Below are 20,377 nucleotides of genomic sequence, written 5' to 3' on the forward strand. Positions count from 1 at the left end.
TGTTCGACTTCGCCAGTTGGAGATCACTAAAATTAACATTAAAGAGGTGTGTGAACTCGCAAATTCAATGTCAGCAAAAGTAATTTGTTCTGGCCCTCTTCCTGTTCGTCGGAGTGATGAGATAGTTAGCAGGTTATCATCACTCAATGGCTGGCTGTCTAAGTGGTGTGCGCAGAATAATATAGGTTTCATAGACAATTGGAAAAGCTTTTGGGGCAGACCTGATCTGTTGAAAAGAGATGGTATTCATCCCTCCCGGGATGGTGCTGCTCTTCTATCTAGAAATTTGGCAAATAGTCTTAGAGCTGAAACATGACAAACCAGGGCCCAGATCAGGACGCAGACAAACTGGCTAAAACGACCGTCTGCTAGCCGCCTCACGTCACAGAACTCAAATAATTCACAGCACATAGAAACTCTTTCACCTAGATATTATCACATAGAGACTGTGTCTGTACCTCGAACTAGTAAATACAAAAAACTTCCGAAACCTTAATTGATGTTCAAAAAATGAACATCACAGATAAATCAGATAAACAAATGATAAAGCTTGGGTTACTGATTATTAGATCTATTTCTTCAAAAGCACTTTGTGAATTGTAAATGAAATTATCACAGACAATAAACTAGACTTGCTGTGTTTGACAGAAACCTGGCTAAAACCAGATGATTACATTACTTTAAATGAATCTAGTCCTCAAGGTTATGATTATCGACACAATCCTCGACAGAAAGGCAAAGGGGGAGGTGTTGCTGTAATTTATAGTAATATATTCAGAATCACTCAAAAGAATTTCAAATATAATTCCTTTGAAGTGATGGTGCTTTATGTAACATTATGTAAGTTGACATTTGTGCTGGCTACTGTATACAGGCCACCAGGGCACCATACTGACTTTATCAAAGAATTTGCTGATTTCCTATCAGAGTTAGTACTGGCTGCGGATAAAGTCCTTGTTGTTGGTGATTTTAATATCCATGTAGATAATAATAAAGACGCATTTGGATTGGCATTTGCAGACATTTAAAACTCTATTGGAGTTAGACAACACGTGTCAGGACCCACTCATTGTCGTAATCATACCCTAGATCTAATACTGTCGCATGGAATTGATATTGATGCTGTTGAAATTCTACAGCAGAGCGATGATATATCAGATCATTATCTAGTGTATAATACAATTAGCCAAGGCTGCAAAACCACCACCCAGCCATAAATATTGTAGAACCATCACGTCTACCACTAAAGATTGCTTTATAAATAATCTCCCCGAGCAGTTTCATTGCCTTAGTATACCTGACAACTTAGAAGAACTCGATGCTGCAACAGAAACTATTGGCTCTCTCTTTTCCAGCACATTAGATGCAGTCGCTCCTTTACGTCTAAAGAAGATTAAGGAAACTAATCCAACGCCGTGGTATGATGAGCACACTCGGGCTCTAAAACGAGCTGTTAGAAAAGCTGAACTTAGTTGGAAGAAAACAAAACTAGAAGTTTTTCGCCTTTCGTGGAAAGAAAAAATTGAGTACAGAACGGCTATAAGAAATGCTAGATCTACTTATTTTTCAAATCTCTTAATAGAAAACAAACATAATCCTAGGTATTTATTTGACACAGTGGCTAAATTAACTAGAAACAGAGATTCAACTGCTGACGTTTCCATAGAGCACAGCAGTAATGACTTTATGAACTTCTTTACTTGCAAGATTGATAATATTAGAGAGAAAATTAAAAACATGCAACCGTCTACAGTTTCGCTTCAGACAGTGCACTGTAGTGTCCCTGAGGTAAAACTAGAATCATTCGCCGCTATAGGAGAGGAAGAATTATCTAAACTTATCAAATCATCAAAATCAACAACATGTATGTTAGACCCAATGCCGACTAAACTACTGAAAGAAATGCTTCCAGAGGTCGTAGGTCCACTTCTTGATATAATTAATTCATCCTTAACACTAGGATACGTGCCAAAAACCTTTAAGCAGGCTATTATTAAACCTCTTATTAAAAAACCTCAACTAGATCCGAGAGATTTAGTAAATTACAGGCCAATCTCGAATCTACCTTTTCTGTCAAAGATACTAGAAAAGGCAGTTTCAACACAACTGTGTTCCTTTTTAGAAAGAAATGGAATCTGTGAGGATTTCCAGTCAGGATTTAGACCAAACCATAGTACTGAGACTGCTCTCGTTAGAGTTACAAACGATCTACTCTTATCATCCGATCGTGGCTGTATTTCTCTATTAGTGTTATTAGATCTCAGTGCTGCTTTTGACACTATCGATCACAACATTCTTCTAAAAAGACTTGAAAACTATATTGGCATTAGTGGAATTGCTTTGGCATGATTCAAATCGTACTTATCTGACCGTTATCAGTCTGTAGTAGTTAATGAAGAGATGTCGTATCGATCACAGGTTAAATATGGAGTACCACAAGGCTCAGTACTAGGACTGTTGCTTTTCACTCTGTACATGCTGCCCTTAGGAGAGATAATTAGGAAGCATGGTGTTAGTTTTCACTGCTACGCTGACGATACTCAGCTCTATATTTCCTCGCGCCCTGACGAAACCTACAAATTCACAAAACTAACAGAATGCATAGCTGACATTAAAAACTGGATGACAAGAAATTTCTTATTAAATTCAGAAAAAACTGATATCCTAATCTTTGGACCAAAAACTTCCTCACGAAAAAACCTTGAATACTCTCTAACACTTGACGGGTGCTCCATTAAATCTTCGTCCTCAGTTAGGAACCTGGGTGTGCTCTTTGATACCAATCTTTCATTTGAAAGTCATGTTTCTAGTATCTGTAAAAACCGCCTTCTTCCATCTAAAAAATATATCTAAATTACGGCATATGCTCTCAATGACAAATGCGGAACAGTTGGTTAATGCATTCATGACCTCAAGACTAGATTATTGTAACGCTCTACTGAGTGGTTGTTCTGCTCGGCTTTTAAACAAACTACAGTTGGTCCAAAATGCGGCAGCTAGAGTTCTTACTAGAACCAGAAAGTATGACCATATTAGCCCAGTTCTGTCAACATTACATTGGCTCCCTATTAAACATCGTATAGATTTTAAAATCTTGCTACTTACTTATAAAGCTCTAAATGGTTTAGCTCCCCAGTACCTAAGTGAGCTCTTAATGCATTATAGTCCTTCACGTTTATTGCGATCTCAGAATTCAGGCCAGTTGATAATACCCAGAATATCAAAATCAACTGAAGGCGGCAGATCCTTTTCCTATTTAGCACCTAAACTCTGGAACAAAAACATTAACATTTTTCAAATCTGTTAAAGGATTGTTACGCTGCAACATTTAGGTCGGCCGGAACCGAGAACATTTCCTATAACACTAGATATACCTGTACATCAGAATAAGAATGGCATCTCCGCTAATATCTGTCTCTCTGCTCATCCTGAGGTTTGCCGGGTGCTGGATTCAGGCCGTATCCAGATCAGATGGAGAACCTGTGTCTGGACCTGACTACAACGTAGCCCAGGAGACAATGGGCCTACAGACCCAGCTCTGGCTGCATCTATAATTCAGATTTTTAATCCCCGTATCCGCTTACATATATTTATATATAATCTATTTTTAATCTGTATAATAAAAATGTATAATTCAGATTTTGATCTCCATATCCATTTACATATATATATCTTCCAAGGGTTTTTTTCCCTCCTAGGACTTTTTTCCCAGTGCTAGCACGCTGGGTTTTTCTCCTAGGGTTTTTTTTCCACCCCTGGGAGTCAGCCGACATTGGCTTAATGTAGCACCATCTTGTATATGTTACATATTACCACACTTGGTTGTACATCTTATTTTTAACCACTTCCCTTTTTCTGTGCTTCTAATATGTAAAGCTGCTTTGAACAATTACCAATTGTAAAAGCGCTATATAAATAAATTTGACTCGACTTGACTTGGTGCCTTGGGTCTGAGAGGGGTCCGCCCAGCAGAAGTCTGCCTCTGCTTTGCCTGACCTGCTGTGCTCTCTGGTAGCTTGTACTGGTGCTGGTCCCCTGGTTGTTCTGGCTCAGTGCATAGGCGTTTGGCAGCCTGGAGAGGCTCCTGAGATTAAGGAGGGGTTGAGGCAACTGAATGCTCTGAAGCAGCACAGACAGCTCCTGTTTTTTCTGTCTTTTATGCCAATTAATCAGGGTGTTCTGGTTCACCTCCACCAGCTGCAGTGATGTTCCTCCTAAAGCTGCCTAATCCTTCGATAGTCTTGCAGGATCAAAGACCATCTTGAGAGGGTTCCCTTGCCCTTTTTTGTGGGGCTTGGGTGGATAGAGCAAAGCCTGATGAAGATCGTCTCCACCAGACAGCAACAGTCAGGCCACTGAGCAGGTGCACTGCTTGCACCCAGCACACATCTGGTGGTGCTCTCTACTCAAGGGTGAGTGGGCCTCTTTGGTACCCTGTAGCGTCCACTCAGCAGTCTCCTTTGGTATCGAGATGCGTAGACCACACGTTGTTTGCCCCGTACATCCAGGTTCTGCCAAAGTCCAATAATGGTGTTGGCTTCCTGATTGGTCAGGCTGAGAGCTGTGTGATTCCGAAGCTACATCAGATATTCCGCCAGCCTGTCCACATGTTGGAATCCTGGCACATTTTGGTAGTCAACAGCCTGTTTAAAAACACAAAAACATAATAAAATAATTATTAGGGATGTCCCGATCACGTTTTTTTGCCCTCGAGTCCGAGTTCGAGTCATCTGATGCTGCAAGAAAACACCACAGCAATAAAACTGTTTGAAAATGTATTTCTAAACCCACTGTAAATGTTTCTCTTTGTGAGGTTTGGTTCAGAGTTGCTGAAATGCATCTTTATGCACAATTGCCAGCGTGCACGGAGAGCTTCTTGAGACTCCAGAGACACCAGCAGCTTCAAATACCTGTTTGCTGCTCAACACTGGCTTTTTTTATAGCTGCCCTTTTAATACAATTAATTTTTTTGACAGGAACTTTCATTAATAAGTCTTTATCTGACTGAGTTCTGCTGTGCTCTAAATCACTCACAAATCTTATGATAATTCGATAATTTCCATTCAGTTTTCAGAAAATATTAGTTGTTTTCATGCCTTTTGCACAACATTGCACCATTTCATGCTTTTCATCTTCAGAAAGATCTTTCTTCCTCCCCATATTGCATGAGAACTGTGACTTGCTTAATAATGTGGAACAACCTAGGTAGGGTTTCCATAGACCTGGCAAATTATTTTGTCTGAGATTGATACCAGTTATCTAAAAAGACATGGATAAATAAACAAACAAACATTTTCTTAGAAAAACTAAAATCTGAATGTTTATTCTACTGAAATCTTACTGATATGTCACTTGCATAATAATTTGGAACGCAGTGTATAATACATAAAAAAGAATAAAGAAGAGCAAAAAAACAGATCCAGGAACAGTTCTTTTCAGGTTTTTCAGGTATCTAACAGTAGTTTTCACGTACAGAAAATGGATAAAGTAATCAAATATAAAATATCACTGCATATCTTTACTGTATAAAATAAAGATTAATCATTATTGAAGTTACAAAAACTATTCAGTCAAGAGCAGTGAGTGATTTCTTTGTTATTTTTTGTTTGATTTAACATTAAAAACAGGCAGCAGGAATAGTTTTTTTCCCTATAAGACATCTACGATCCAGTACATATAACGTTACAGTTACACATGCGCTGTCTTTCTCGACTAATATACGTTCACTTAAGACATAACCGACTATGTATGCTAGGATACTCGCTAAGACGGGCATGTTGACATAATTTTTGTATGAATGTGGCTCATCTTCATCCCACTCCTCCACACTGAGGTCATCAATGAGCTCTGCAGTCTGCTCAGAGTCTGGATTCCTGTCCTGCAGTGCCTGACCAGTCTGCTGGAACAGATACTGCACTCCAATGAGCTCACCTGAAATAAAAACAATAAACACAATTAAATACATTGAGGACTGAGAGACGTACAATTAAATACATTGAGGACTGAGAGACGTACAAATAAATGTTTCTCAAAAGCCTGATGATCATATTTGCTATTTACTTGTAACATGATTTTTCTAATCAAGTAAACCTAAGTTGCTTCAGTCCAGTAAATGTTCATCAAATATTACTAACAATATAAAATTTATTCTAACAATTACTCTGAAAATCAATAAAGATTTCACAGCAAAAAGATACACGAAGCACCAACTGAAGGTAAAATATTGTACAATTATAATAAAAGGCCTTTTACATGATAAAAAATATGGACTAGCAATCAGACGACAGAGGGCATGTTTCCAGAAGTTTTGGTCATGTTGATAATTAAGGGGCCTTTAGAAATTTGCATTTCAAATATGATATAGTAGACTTTATACGGTCAATTGTAATATATACCCAGGTGAAAAAAAAGTACATTTCTATAATGTACAAAAAGTGCTCTATTTTTGCGAACTAATTTTGTACTTAATATAGTAAAAATTCTTCTTTAGTACTTCTTAAGAACATCTAAGTGTACTCAACTGTGCTATTTTAAGACAGCATGAAATATGTGCTTTTAATGTGCTTTTAATATACTATCTCTGTATTTAAATAATATATTTAGATACTACTTATAGTACATTTGAACCCATAGCGTACTACAAGTGTTAACTAAATATATTTTTTAAATACAGAGATAGTATATTAAAATCACATTAAAAGTTATTTCATCCAGCCTTGTCAGGATGTCTTGGCTGTATACTGTGAGCAGCCACTTGCAGCTTGGCACCACTGTAGGCTCTGGGGGTTCCTGGAATTTTATTGGCAACCGCCCGGGTCGGTTGAGGAAGTCCACACACTGGGTGGTGTACCGGGCCAGACGCTGCAGCCACTCCTCTCTGTGGTTCTCATGCAGTTGTTTGATGACCCGTGTGGGACTGTTGCCTAGTCCACGCTCACGCAGGAACCGAATGACCCGCATATCACAGGCATACCTTAGGAAAAGCAAAATCCCTACATTTATACATTTTACATATTTGATTTGTAAATCATTTGCAAAAATATGTGACGATGGGCTATCAACTGGATGTGGAATGAAAGTGTACTTACTTCCGTGTGAGGATGACCCGAAACTCAGAGCGATGGCCCAGATCCAGCTGTTGCAGGACAGTCTGACTCCAGGACACATACAAGGCTTTACACTTGGTACAGATGAGGGTTTCTGTGACCATGTTGTACATCCTATTGATGTCTAAAACCTGCCATGCCCTTTTGAGCAGACTGCCTCCTGTGAGTTGATGCTGTCCGCAGGCATGATTGGGACAGAGAACCTTGACCCTCCACAGCTTGTATGGCATCCACAGCAAAAGCGCATGACAAAAAAATCTGTCTGGAGCTGGAGCCTGATTTTATGTAAGAACTGGCTGTGGTGGGTAATAAAGTGGATTGCCAGCAGGCTTTTTAAAATGGGGCCCAAAGGGAAAACCAGAGCTTCGTGACAGCCTACAGCTCTGGTTTTCCCTTTGGGCCCCATTTTAAAAAGCCTGCTGGCAATCCACTTGTGATCCTCTGGTGGCAATGTCTCCGACCACAAACGATGAAGTCGAACTGCAGATGAAGCTTGCAATAATGCCCCCGAAGGAGCAGTCTGTGAAGGCAAAAGACAAAACATTTAGTCTAGCAAGGTAATTTGTTTAATAAGAGCTTTATTTCTCCAAGACTACCCTCACATAAAATTATTATGGTAATTATGGGTTTCACCTAAATACCATTGGTATAACAATGATTATCGCTACAATAAAACTGGTAACTTTGTATTAACCACTACTGTCATCCAAAAAGGAATGAAATGACATAAATATTCTTAAAGCCAGTGTTATATATAAAACATCAACAGTAGGAAAGCTTCTCTTCTGTCATTTTACTAACAATATCTCTCTCTATCTATTTTTAAATATTTTAAATATATGAATGTTAACAAGCATTAATTGTTTACAATTTTTAAAATATAATATCAAGTTGATGCTCAGAGGAGCCAAGCGCAGACATGACTTTACTTTGTTGTTGTTTTTCAGCTTGAAATTGTTTTAGGAAGTTACTGGTTATCACATTCAAAATGTCAGGGAAATAGGATAAAAAAGAGCCAAAAAAAGAGATTTAACTCAGACTGAAAAGTCAAAAATTATTAAATACTCATGAGAAGGATGCAATACTAATGCAATACTAGAAATTGCAAAGTTAAAGCATGACCAAGGGACAGCAAAATGCTCATTGGGTCAGCAGGGTCATACAAAAACAGGTGGAAAACAAAAGACACATGTTAACTGCATTAAAGACGCATGTTAACTGGTGTGGGAGTTCACTTTTAGTCCATCTCTTATCCTGAAATGTCCGTCTTGCAGAGATGGACTAAAAGTGAACTCCCACACCTTACTGCCAGATTTTAGAAGATAAATTCTTCAAACAGGGGTACAAGAGAATGTGGTGCTGGTCCTTCAGGAGTCACTCTCAAGCTGTCTATAAGGCCTTAGAAAAACCCAGTCTTCATGTATTTTATAACACTTCAGCTTGTGATTCTTATTAAGAGCAGGTCATTTTTTAGGATTCTTTACCTAACCTAAGTCTCTCAGATCCTGACACCTTTCACTTCTGGAGACTCCAGGTAGGTTGCAGTTCTGGAAAATGGTGGCACTGGAGACTAAAGGGTTACTGATGGTTTCACACTTAATTCTTTACCTTAATTCTTAATTATTTTGCAGTTCACATGTGTCTTTTCTTTTCCACTTGTTTTTGTATGACCCCGCTGATCCAATGAGCATTTTGCTGTCCCTTGGTCATGCTTTAACTTTGCAATTTCTAGTATTGCATTAGTATTGCGTCCTTCTCATGAGTATTTAATAACTTTTGACTTTTCAGTCCGAGTTAAATCTCTTTTTTGGCTCATTTTGCCTGTAAAAGAAAATCTGCCTAATAATTCTGCACACCTGAATAAAAGGCGTTTTTCATTTCCAGCCTGAACAATTATATATCACTTATAAATGATTAAAAACAATATTGATAGTTGTTAAGATTGATGTGGATTGGAATTGGTAAAATGTGCTTGGAAATAAAAAAATATGATCAGAAAATCAACTTGCCTAATTGTTACAATATATGCCAGACGGAGACAGCAGGTAAAAGTTTAGGTTGTTTATTGGACACAAGCAGAGGTATACCGGATAACAGATAAGTGAATGGCAATGGTTGAAGGGATAGTAGAATGAATGGATGATAATACTGTCCTTTGTATTTGCAGGAAGATCACAGAAGCTGGCTGGAGATGACACTGGCAGATGACACTCACACACAGACTTGGAACACAGGAGAGAACACAGGAGAGAACACAGGAGAGAACACAGGAGAGAACACAGGAGAGAACACTGGAGAGAACACTGGAGAGAACACAGGAGAGAACACAGGAGAGAACACAGGAGAGAACACTGGAGAGAACACTGGAGAGAACACTGGAGAGAACACTGGAGAGAACACTGGAGAGAACACTGGAGAGAACACTGGAGAGAACACTGGAGAGAACACTGGAGACAGGTAGATATCGACAGGAGTCCTTGAGGTAAGCACAGAGGTAAGTTCCTGTAATGCAAACGAGACTGGACAATGTGGCTGTGTGTGTGAGTGTCTCTTGTAGTGCTGGTGATGATCGTGCTGATGAGGTGCAGGTGGCAGTGATTAGTACTCAGGGAAAGGTGTACGTTGTGATTGGTGGGTGCTGGAGCCTGGTGTGTCTGTTACACTAATAATTCTGCACACAGTGTATAGCAAGAGAAACAGTCGAACATAACTGTCCTATAATTTTAACTCGTCCTAGATTAAATTATACAGTACTGTTCAAAAGTCTGGGGGCAGTAAGATTTTTTGATTTTGAAAGAAGATTAAAATACATTCAAAAGCAGGAATATTGGGAAATAATATTGCAATTTTAAAATCGCTGCTTATTTGAATCTGTTTTCGAATGCATTTAACACATCATTGCTGAATAAAAGTGTCAATTTCTTTAAAAAAAAAATTACTGAGCCCACCAACCTTTGAGCAGTAGTAAAATATGTTTAATTAAAACATTATATATTACTGTATAATATTGCTCTTACTTCATTATGGTAAGATTTCCTGGAATATGTTTCTAAAAAGTTCACAGTAGTGGAATGTGTCTTCATAGAATGCAATGTGGATTGTGCCAGTATACTTACAGAGACAGTGGTGCTTGGTATTGGGGCACGGGACACTGCTGCGCTGGGTTGGCCATCAACCTGAGATGGTCTCCTAGCCACAGTTAGATTTGGCTTTGCTGCAGCAATGTGGGACCCACCGAATCTTGGCTTGGTGAACTAAAATAGGACAAAACAATTTCAATAAAAAGAAAAATGTGATGTAACAGCACAATAACAAAAATTAATTACATTTTTGGTAAATGAGAAAATATCTATTGTTCCTTGTTGAAAATATCTAAATATCTGTGAACTATAATTTATTATTTAACTAAAGGAATTGCTTACTTGCTGTATGTTTTTTTGTACATTTTATTGCGTGTGTATTACCACACTGTTACAGTTTTTTACAGACGCTAGGACACATTTCTCAATACTTAGGTCACTTTTGCAAAACTCTTCACACAGTTCTCCTAACCAACTTTCATCTTGGCAAAGCAGTTCATTTCACATTCAAAATGCACTACAACTACCAAATCACTGTATTCAGGTCTCAAATCATGTTATTCTTTCAGAACACTAGCAAAGGTTGACAGCCGACAAACACACTTTGTCACCCACAAAACAATGACATGAAAAACAATAACAACATGTAGCATTATACAATGTTTTCTTATGTAAAACAAGGACACATCTCTGTTTATAATTCACTGCAATATATGTTACTGGAATGAATCATACATGATGCAGAATTTGTCAATTTTTTATGTCGTTTATTTACAGTTTTTTACAGACGCTAGGACACATTTCTCAATACTTAGGTCAGTTTTGCAAAACTCTTCACACAGTTCTCCTAACCAACTTTCAGCTTGGCAAAGCAGTTCATTTCACATTCAAAATGCACTACAACTACCAAAACACTTTATTCAGGTCTCAAATCAACTCATTCTTCCAGAGCACTAGCAAAGGTTGACAGCCGACAAACACACTTTGTCACCCACAAAACAATTACCTAAAAAACACTAACAACATGTAGCATTATACAATGTGTAAAACAAGGACACATTTCTGTTTATAATTCACTGCAATATATGTTACTGGAATAAATCAGACATGATGCAGAATTCGTCGACATTTTATGTCGTTTATTTATTTGTATTTATTTTTATATTTTTGCATTTTTTTGAGTAATTACAAAATACAAGAATTTGTATACACACCATCCACTGATGCAGATAGAATTCAATTGTTTTTTATAGCATTTAATTTTAAGATATATTTCATTAAAATATATTTCATTAAAATATTACTGTAGGAATGTAGCAAATTGCTTTCTTATTCAGTTTTGTATTTGTATTAATGCAGCTGCTTACCTCTCTTCAGTCTCAGCTGTTTCAGCATCCCCCCACCTCCCCAAACTCCACCTTCATTTCAGGTACCTTGCCCTATGTAATCACATCCTATATTTATTCACTGGGGGGTGTATCAGAGCTCGAGTTGAAGATGCTTCATCGAGCCCCTCCTCAGTGGACAGCAAGCCAAATTAGCTAACCTAATATCCTAAAGATTATATGGGCAAACAAACTCGTTAATTGTTTTGAACATAAGTTTAACAGTTTTGAAAACAGTATGTAAGCATGTGCAAATTGGCATGTACGTACAAAGAGTTTTGGCAGTTGTTGTGTCTGAGTGAGAAAAGAATTCATGAAATTTGAGAGATGTAGTCATTGAATGCATTTTGTGCCAAAGCAATGATAATTGATCCTCAGTTTAGCCCACATAGACTTCTGTTGTGCTCACTGTGTGAAGAGTTTTGCAAAAGTGACCTAAGTATTGAGAAATGTGTCCTAGCGTCTGTAAAAAAATGTAAGCACCCAAGTGTCTTCACACCTGACGGCTGTGTTTGATCAATTGGTTTATAGGGGTGGTATTTTGGAAAGCAGTGTCTTGAAATGGCAAAGAAGTGACATTATGTTAGATTTCTGTGTCTAATGTAGAGAAGTGTGTTTAGTGTTGTGCAAAACAATGTGTGTAGTGTTTTTCAAAAAGTGTGAGGCTGAGAATGTGCTTATAGTTGTGCAAATTTAGCATTGTGTTTTGCTCCTTGAGTGTAAGGTTTTGCTAATTGTGGGAAAAGTTTAATTTTAGTGTGTAAGCAATCGTAAAAAACTGTAAACCTTAACAAGAGCACTGCGACGACACGGCCACGCATTACAGGAACAGGAGAGCAATACCACGACTGCGTTTATACCACACTAGTCCTACAAAAACACTGGATTTCAAGGGCATTGCGCGTCCAACGATTTCAGAGGACGCCACGCAATTTAATGAGATTCAGGGAAACTACTTGAAAAAGACACACGTTTTCTCAGAATGTCATGCTGTCTGGCCTCCAGGGGAGCCGAAGAGCCTTTTTGGCCCCAGGAGAAATGGCCGATCACACGAAAGGGAATAAAGGAAACCGCTCTATCGTCTAAATGCTCTCGTGCGCCAAAAGGCACCACCCTGCCCCGTGTGAGGCTCGAACTCACGACCTTCAGATTATGAGACTGACGCGCTGCCTAACTGCGCCAACGAGGCATGTGCTTAGGCTGGGCTGAGCGGTGAAGCACTAGCTTCCAGTTATCATCTGCCATTCGGTGGAGGTCCAAAAATACTGCTCGCCCTCATTCCTCGTGTCAGGATGGCCGAGCGGTCTAAGGCGCTGCGTTCAGGTCGCAGTCTCCCCTGGAGGCGTGGGTTCGAATCCCACTTCTGACAAGGCTAACCTTTGGCTGTGGGCTCAGGCTGGAGTCTTTAACCCTCTGGCGAGTTGATTTTAAACCTTAACAAGAGCACTGCGACGACACGGCCACGCATTACACGAACAGGAGAGCAATACCACGACTGTGTTTATACCACACTAGTCCTACAAAAACACTGGATTTCAAGGGCATTGCGCATCCAACGATTTCAGAGGACGCCACGCAATTTAATGAGATTCAGGGAAACTACTTGAAAAAGACACACGTTTTCTCAGAATGTCATGCTGTCTGGCCTCCAGGGGAGCCGAAGAGCCTTTTTGGCCCCAGGAGAAATGGACGATCACACGAAAGGGAATAAAGGAAACCGCTCTATCGTCTAAATGCTCTTGTGCGCCAAAAGGCACCACCCTGCCCCGTGTGAGGCTCGAACTCACGACCTTCAGATTATGAGACTGACGCGCTGCCTAACTGCGCCAACGAGGCATGTGCTTAGGCTGGGCTGAGCGGTGAAGCACTAGCTTCCAGTTATCGTCTGCCATTCGGTGGACCTCCAAAAATACTGCTCGCCCTCAGCCCTCGTGTCAGGATGGCCGAGCGGTCTAAGGCGCTGCGTTCAGGTCGCAGTCTCCCCTGGAGGCGTGGTTTCGAATCCCACTTCTGACAAGGCTAACCTTTGGCTGTGGGCTCAGGCTGGAGTCTTTAACCCTCTGGCGAGTTGATTTTAAACCTTAACAAGAGCACTGCGACGACACGGCCACGCATTACACGAACAGGAGAGCAATACCACGACTGCGTTTATACCACACTAGTCCTACAAAAACACTGGATTTCAAGGGCATTGCGCGTCCAACGATTTCAGAGGACGCCACGCAATTTAATGAGATTCAGGGAAACTACTTGAAAAAGACACACGTTTTCTCAGAATGTCATGCTGTCTGGCCTCCAGGGGAGCCGAAGAGCCTTTTTGGCCCCAGGAGAAATGGACGATCACACGAAAGGGAATAAAGGAAACCGCTCTATCGTCTAAACGCTCTCGTGCGCCAAAAGGCACCACCCTGCCCCGTGTGAGGCTCGAACTCACGACCTTCAGATTATGAGACTGACGCGCTGCCTAACTGCGCCAACGAGGCATGTGCTTTGGCTGGGCTGAGCGGTGAAGCACTAACTTCCAGTTATCGTCTGCCATTCGGTGGAGGTCCAAAAATACTGCTCGCCCTCAGCCCTCTTGTCAGGATGGCCGAGCGGTCTAAGGCGCTGCGTTCAGGTCGCAGTCTCCCCTGGAGGCGTGGGTTCGAATCCCACTTCTGACAAGGCTAACCTTTGGCTGTGGGCTCAGGCTGGAGTCTTTAACCCTCTGGCGAGTTGATTTTAAACCTTAACAAGAGCACTGCGACGACACGGCCACGCATTACACGAACAGGAGAGCAATACCACGACTGCGTTTATACCACACTAGTCCTACAAAAACACTGGATTTCAAGGGCATTGCGCGTCCAACGATTTCAGAGGACGCCACGCAATTTAATGAGATTCAGGGAAACTACTTGAAAAAGACACACGTTTTCTCAGAATGTCATGCTGTCTGGCCTCCAGGGGAGCCGAAGAGCCTTTTTGGCCCCAGGAGAAATGGACGATCACACGAAAGGGAATAAAGGAAACCGCTCTATCGTCTAAACGCTCTCGTGCGCCAAAAGGCACCACCCTGCCCCGTGTGAGGCTCGAACTCACGACCTTCACATTATGAGACTGACGCGCTGCCTAACTGCGCCAACGAGGCATGTGCTTCAGCTGGGCTGAGCGGTGAAGCACTAGCTTCCAGTTATCGTCTGCCATTCGGTGGACCTCCAAAAATACTGCTCGCCCTCAGCCCTCATGTCAGGATGGCCGAGCGGTCTAAGGCGCTGCGTTCAGGTCGCAGTCTCCCCTGGAGGCGTGGGTTCGAATCCCACTTCTGACAAGGCTAACCTTTGGCTGTGGGCTCAGGCTGGAGTCTTTAACCCTCTGGCGAGTTGATTTTAAACCTTAACAAGAGCACTGCGACGACACGGCCACGCATTACACGAACAGGAGAGCAATACCACGACTGCGTTTATACCACACTAGTCCTACAAAAACACTGGATTTCAAGGGCATTGCGCGTCCAACGATTTCAGAGGACGCCACGCAATTTAATGAGATTCAGGGAAACTACTTGAAAAAGACACACGTTTTCTCAGAATGTCATGCTGTCTGGCCTACAGGGGAGCCGAAGAGCCTTTTTGGCCCCAGGAGAAATGGACGATCATACGAAAGGGAATAAAGGAAACCGCTCTATCGTCTAAACGCTCTCGTGCGCCAAAAGGCACCACCCTGCCCCGTGTGAGGCTCGAACTCACGACCTTCACATTATGAGACTGACGCGCTGCCTAACTGCGCCAACGAGGCATGTGCTTCAGCTGGGCTGAGCGGTGAAGCACTAGCTTCCAGTTATCGTCTGCCATTCGGTGGACCTCCAAAAATACTGCTCGCCCTCAGCCCTCATGTCAGGATGGCCGAGCGGTCTAAGGCGCTGCGTTCAGGTCGCAGTCTCCCCTGGAGGCGTGGGTTCGAATCCCACTTCTGACAAGGCTAACTTTTGGCTGTGGGCTCAGGCTGGAGTCTTTAACCCTCTGGCGAGTTGATTTTAAACCTTAACAAGAGCACTGCGACGACACGGCCACGCATTACACGAACAGGAGAGCAATACCACGACTGCGTTTATACCACACTAGTCCTACAAAAACACTGGATTTCAAGGGCATTGCGCGTCCAACGATTTCAGAGGACGCCACGCAATTTAATGAGATTCAGGGAAACTACTTGAAAAAGACACACGTTTTCTCAGAATGTCATGCTGTCTGGCCTCCAGGGGAGCCGAAGAGCCTTTTTGGCCCCAGGAGAAATGGACGATCACACGAAAGGGAATAAAGGAAACCGCTCTATCGTCTAAATGCTCTTGTGCGCCAAAAGGCACCACCCTGCCCCGTGTGAGGCTCGAACTCACGACCTTCAGATTATGAGACTGACGCGCTGCCTAACTGCGCCAACGAGGCATGTGCTTAGGCTGGGCTGAGCGGTGAAGCACTAGCTTCCAGTTATCATCTGCCATTCGGTGGAGGTCCAAAAATACTGCTCGCCCTCATTCCTCGTGTCAGGATGGCCGAGCGGTCTAAGGCGCTGCGTTCAGGTCGCAGTCTCCCCTGGAGGCGTGGGTTCGAATCCCACTTCTGACAAGGCTAACCTTTGGCTGTGGGCTCAGGCTGGAGTCTTTAACCCTCTGGCGAGTTGATTTTAAACCTTAACAAGAGCACTGCGACGACACGGCCACGCATTACACGAACAGGAGAGCAATACCACGACTGCGTTTATACCACACTAGTCCTACAAAAACACTGGATTTCAAGGGCATTGCGCGTCCAACGATTTCAGAGGACGCCACGCAATTTAATGAGATTCAGGGAAACTACTTGAAAAAGACACACGTTTTCTCAGAATGTCATGCTGTCTGGCCTCCAGGGGAGCCGAAGAGCCTTTTTGGCCCCAGGAGAAATGGACGATCACACGAAAGGGAATAAAGGAAACCGCTCTATCGTCTAAATGCTCTTGTGCGCCAAAAGGCACCACCCTGCCCCGTGTGAGGCTCGAACTCACGACCTTCAGATTATGAGACTGACGCGCTGCCTAACTGCGCCAACGAGGCATGTGCTTAGGCTGGGCTGAGCGGTGAAGCACTAGCTTCCAGTTATCGTCTGCCATTCGGTGGACCTCCAAAAATACTGCTCGCCCTCAGCCCTCGTGTCAGGATGGCCGAGCGGTCTAAGGCGCTGCGTTCAGGTCGCAGTCTCCCCTGGAGGCGTGGTTTCGAATCCCACTTCTGACAAGGCTAACCTTTGGCTGTGGGCTCAGGCTGGAGTCTTTAACCCTCTGGCGAGTTGATTTTAAACCTTAACAAGAGCACTGCGACGACACGGCCACGCATTACACGAACAGGAGAGCAATACCACGACTGCGTTTATACCACACTAGTCCTACAAAAACACTGGATTTCAAGGGCATTGCGCGTCCAACGATTTCAGAGGACGCCACGCAATTTAATGAGATTCAGGGAAACTACTTGAAAAAGACACACGTTTTCTCAGAATGTCATGCTGTCTGGCCTCCAGGGGAGCCGAAGAACCTTTTTGGCCCCAGGAGAAATGGACGATCACACGAAAGGGAATAAAGGAAACCGCTCTATCGTCTAAACGCTCTCGTGCGCCAAAAGGCACCACCCTGCCCCGTGTGAGGCTCGAACTCACGACCTTCACATTATGAGACTGACGCGCTGCCTAACTGCGCCAACGAGGCATGTGCTTCAGCTGGGCTGAGCGGTGAAGCACTAGCTTCCAGTTATCGTCTGCCATTCGGTGGACCTCCAAAAATACTGCTCGCCCTCAGCCCTCATGTCAGGATGGCCGAGCGGTCTAAGGCGCTGCGTTCAGGTCGCAGTCTCCCCTGGAGGCGTGGGTTCGAATCCCACTTCTGACAAGGCTAACCTTTGGCTGTGGGCTCAGGCTGGAGTCTTTAACCCTCTGGCGAGTTGATTTTAAACCTTAACAAGAGCACTGCGACGACACGGCCACGCATTACACGAACAGGAGAGCAATACCACGACTGCGTTTATACCACACTAGTCCTACAAAAACACTGGATTTCAAGGGCATTGCGCGTCCAACGATTTCAGAGGACGCCACGCAATTTAATGAGATTCAGGGAAACTACTTGAAAAAGACACACGTTTTCTCAGAATGTCATGCTGTCTGGCCTCCAGGGGAGCCGAAGAGCCTTTTTGGCCCCAGGAGAAATGGACGATCACACGAAAGGGAATAAAGGAAACCGCTCTATCGTCTAAATGCTCTTGTGCGCCAAAAGGCACCACCCTGCCCCGTGTGAGGCTCGAACTCACGACCTTCAGATTATGAGACTGACGCGCTGCCTAACTGCGCCAACGAGGCATGTGCTTAGGCTGGGCTGAGCGGTGAAGCACTAGCTTCCAGTTATCGTCTGCCATTCGGTGGACCTCCAAAAATACTGCTCGCCCTCAGCCCTCGTGTCAGGATGGCCGAGCGGTCTAAGGCGCTGCGTTCAGGTCGCAGTCTCCCCTGGAGGCGTGGTTTCGAATCCCACTTCTGACAAGGCTAACCTTTGGCTGTGGGCTCAGGCTGGAGTCTTTAACCCTCTGGCGAGTTGATTTTAAACCTTAACAAGAGCACTGCGACGACACGGCCACGCATTACACGAACAGGAGAGCAATACCACGACTGCGTTTATACCACACTAGTCCTACAAAAACACTGGATTTCAAGGGCATTGCGCGTCCAACGATTTCAGAGGACGCCACGCAATTTAATGAGATTCAGGGAAACTACTTGAAAAAGACACACGTTTTCTCAGAATGTCATGCTGTCTGGCCTCCAGGGGAGCCGAAGAACCTTTTTGGCCCCAGGAGAAATGGACGATCACACGAAAGGGAATAAAGGAAACCGCTCTATCGTCTAAACGCTCTCGTGCGCCAAAAGGCACCACCCTGCCCCGTGTGAGGCTCGAACTCACGACCTTCACATTATGAGACTGACGCGCTGCCTAACTGCGCCAACGAGGCATGTGCTTCAGCTGGGCTGAGCGGTGAAGCACTAGCTTCCAGTTATCGTCTGCCATTCGGTGGACCTCCAAAAATACTGCTCGCCCTCAGCCCTCATGTCAGGATGGCCGAGCGGTCTAAGGCGCTGCGTTCAGGTCGCAGTCTCCCCTGGAGGCGTGGGTTCGAATCCCACTTCTGACAAGGCTAACCTTTGGCTGTGGGCTCAGGCTGGAGTCTTTAACCCTCTGGCGAGTTGATTTTAAACCTTAACAAGAGCACTGCGACGACACGGCCACGCATTACACGAACAGGAGAGCAATACCACGACTGCGTTTATACCACACTAGTCCTACAAAAACACTGGATTTCAAGGGCATTGCGCGTCCAACGATTTCAGAGGACGCCACGCAATTTAATGAGATTCAGGGAAACTACTTGAAAAAGACACACGTTTTCTCAGAATGTCATGCTGTCTGGCCTCCAGGGGAGCCGAAGAGCCTTTTTGGCCCCAGGAGAAATGGACGATCACACGAAAGGGAATAAAGGAAACCGCTCTATCGTCTAAACGCTCTCGTGCGCCAAAAGGCACCACCCTGCCCCGTGTGAGGCTCGAACTCACGACCTTCAGATTATGAGACTGACGCGCTGCCTAACTGCGCCAACGAGGCATGTGCTTCAGCTGGGCTGAGCGGTGAAGCACTAGCTTCCAGTTATCGTCTGCCATTCGGTGGACCTCCAAAAATACTGCTCGCCCTCAGCCCTCATGTCAGGATGGCCGAGCGGTCTAAGGCGCTGCGTTCAGGTCGCAGTCTCCCCTGGAGGCGTGGGTTCGAATCCCACTTCTGACAAGGCTAACCTTTGGCTGTGGGCTCAGGCTGGAGTCTTTAACCCTCTGGCGAGTTGATTTTAAACCTTAACAAGAGCACTGCGACGACACGGCCACGCATTACACGAACAGGAGAGCAATACCACGACTGCGTTTATACCACACTAGTCCTACAAAAACACTGGATTTCAAGGGCATTGCGCGTCCAACGATTTCAGAGGACGCCACGCAATTTAATGAGATTCAGGGAAACTACTTGAAAAAGACACACGTTTTCTCAGAATGTCATGCTGTCTGGCCTCCAGGGGAGCCGAAGAGCCTTTTTGGCCCCAGGAGAAATGGACGATCACACGAAAGGGAATAAAGGAAACCGCTCTATCGTCTAAACGCTCTCGTGCGCCAAAAGGCACCACCCTGCCCCGTGTGAGGCTCGAACTCACGACCTTCACATTATGAGACTGACGCGCTGCCTAACTGCGCCAACGAGGCATGTGCTTCAGCTGGGCTGAGCGGTGAAGCACTAGCTTCCAGTTATCGTCTGCCATTCGGTGGACCTCCAAAAATACTGCTCGCCCTCAGCCCTCATGTCAGGATGGCCGAGCGGTCTAAGGCGCTGCGTTCAGGTCGCAGTCTCCCCTGGAGGCGTGGGTTCGAATCCCACTTCTGACAAGGCTAACCTTTGGCTGTGGGCTCAGGCTGGAGTCTTTAACCCTCTGGCGAGTTGATTTTAAACCTTAACAAGAGCACTGCGACGACACGGCCACGCATTACACGAACAGGAGAGCAATACCACGACTGCGTTTATACCACACTAGTCCTACAAAAACACTGCATTTCAAGGGCATTGCGCGTCCAACGATTTCAGAGGACGCCACGCAATTTAATGAGATTCAGGGAAACTACTTGAAAAAGACACACGTTTTCTCAGAATGTCATGCTGTCTGGCCTACAGGGGAGCCGAAGAGCCTTTTTGGCCCCAGGAGAAATGG

The sequence above is a fragment of the Chanodichthys erythropterus genome, chromosome 8 (assembly GCF_024489055.1).
Source record: "Chanodichthys erythropterus isolate Z2021 chromosome 8, ASM2448905v1, whole genome shotgun sequence".
NCBI lineage: Eukaryota > Metazoa > Chordata > Actinopteri > Cypriniformes > Xenocyprididae > Chanodichthys > Chanodichthys erythropterus.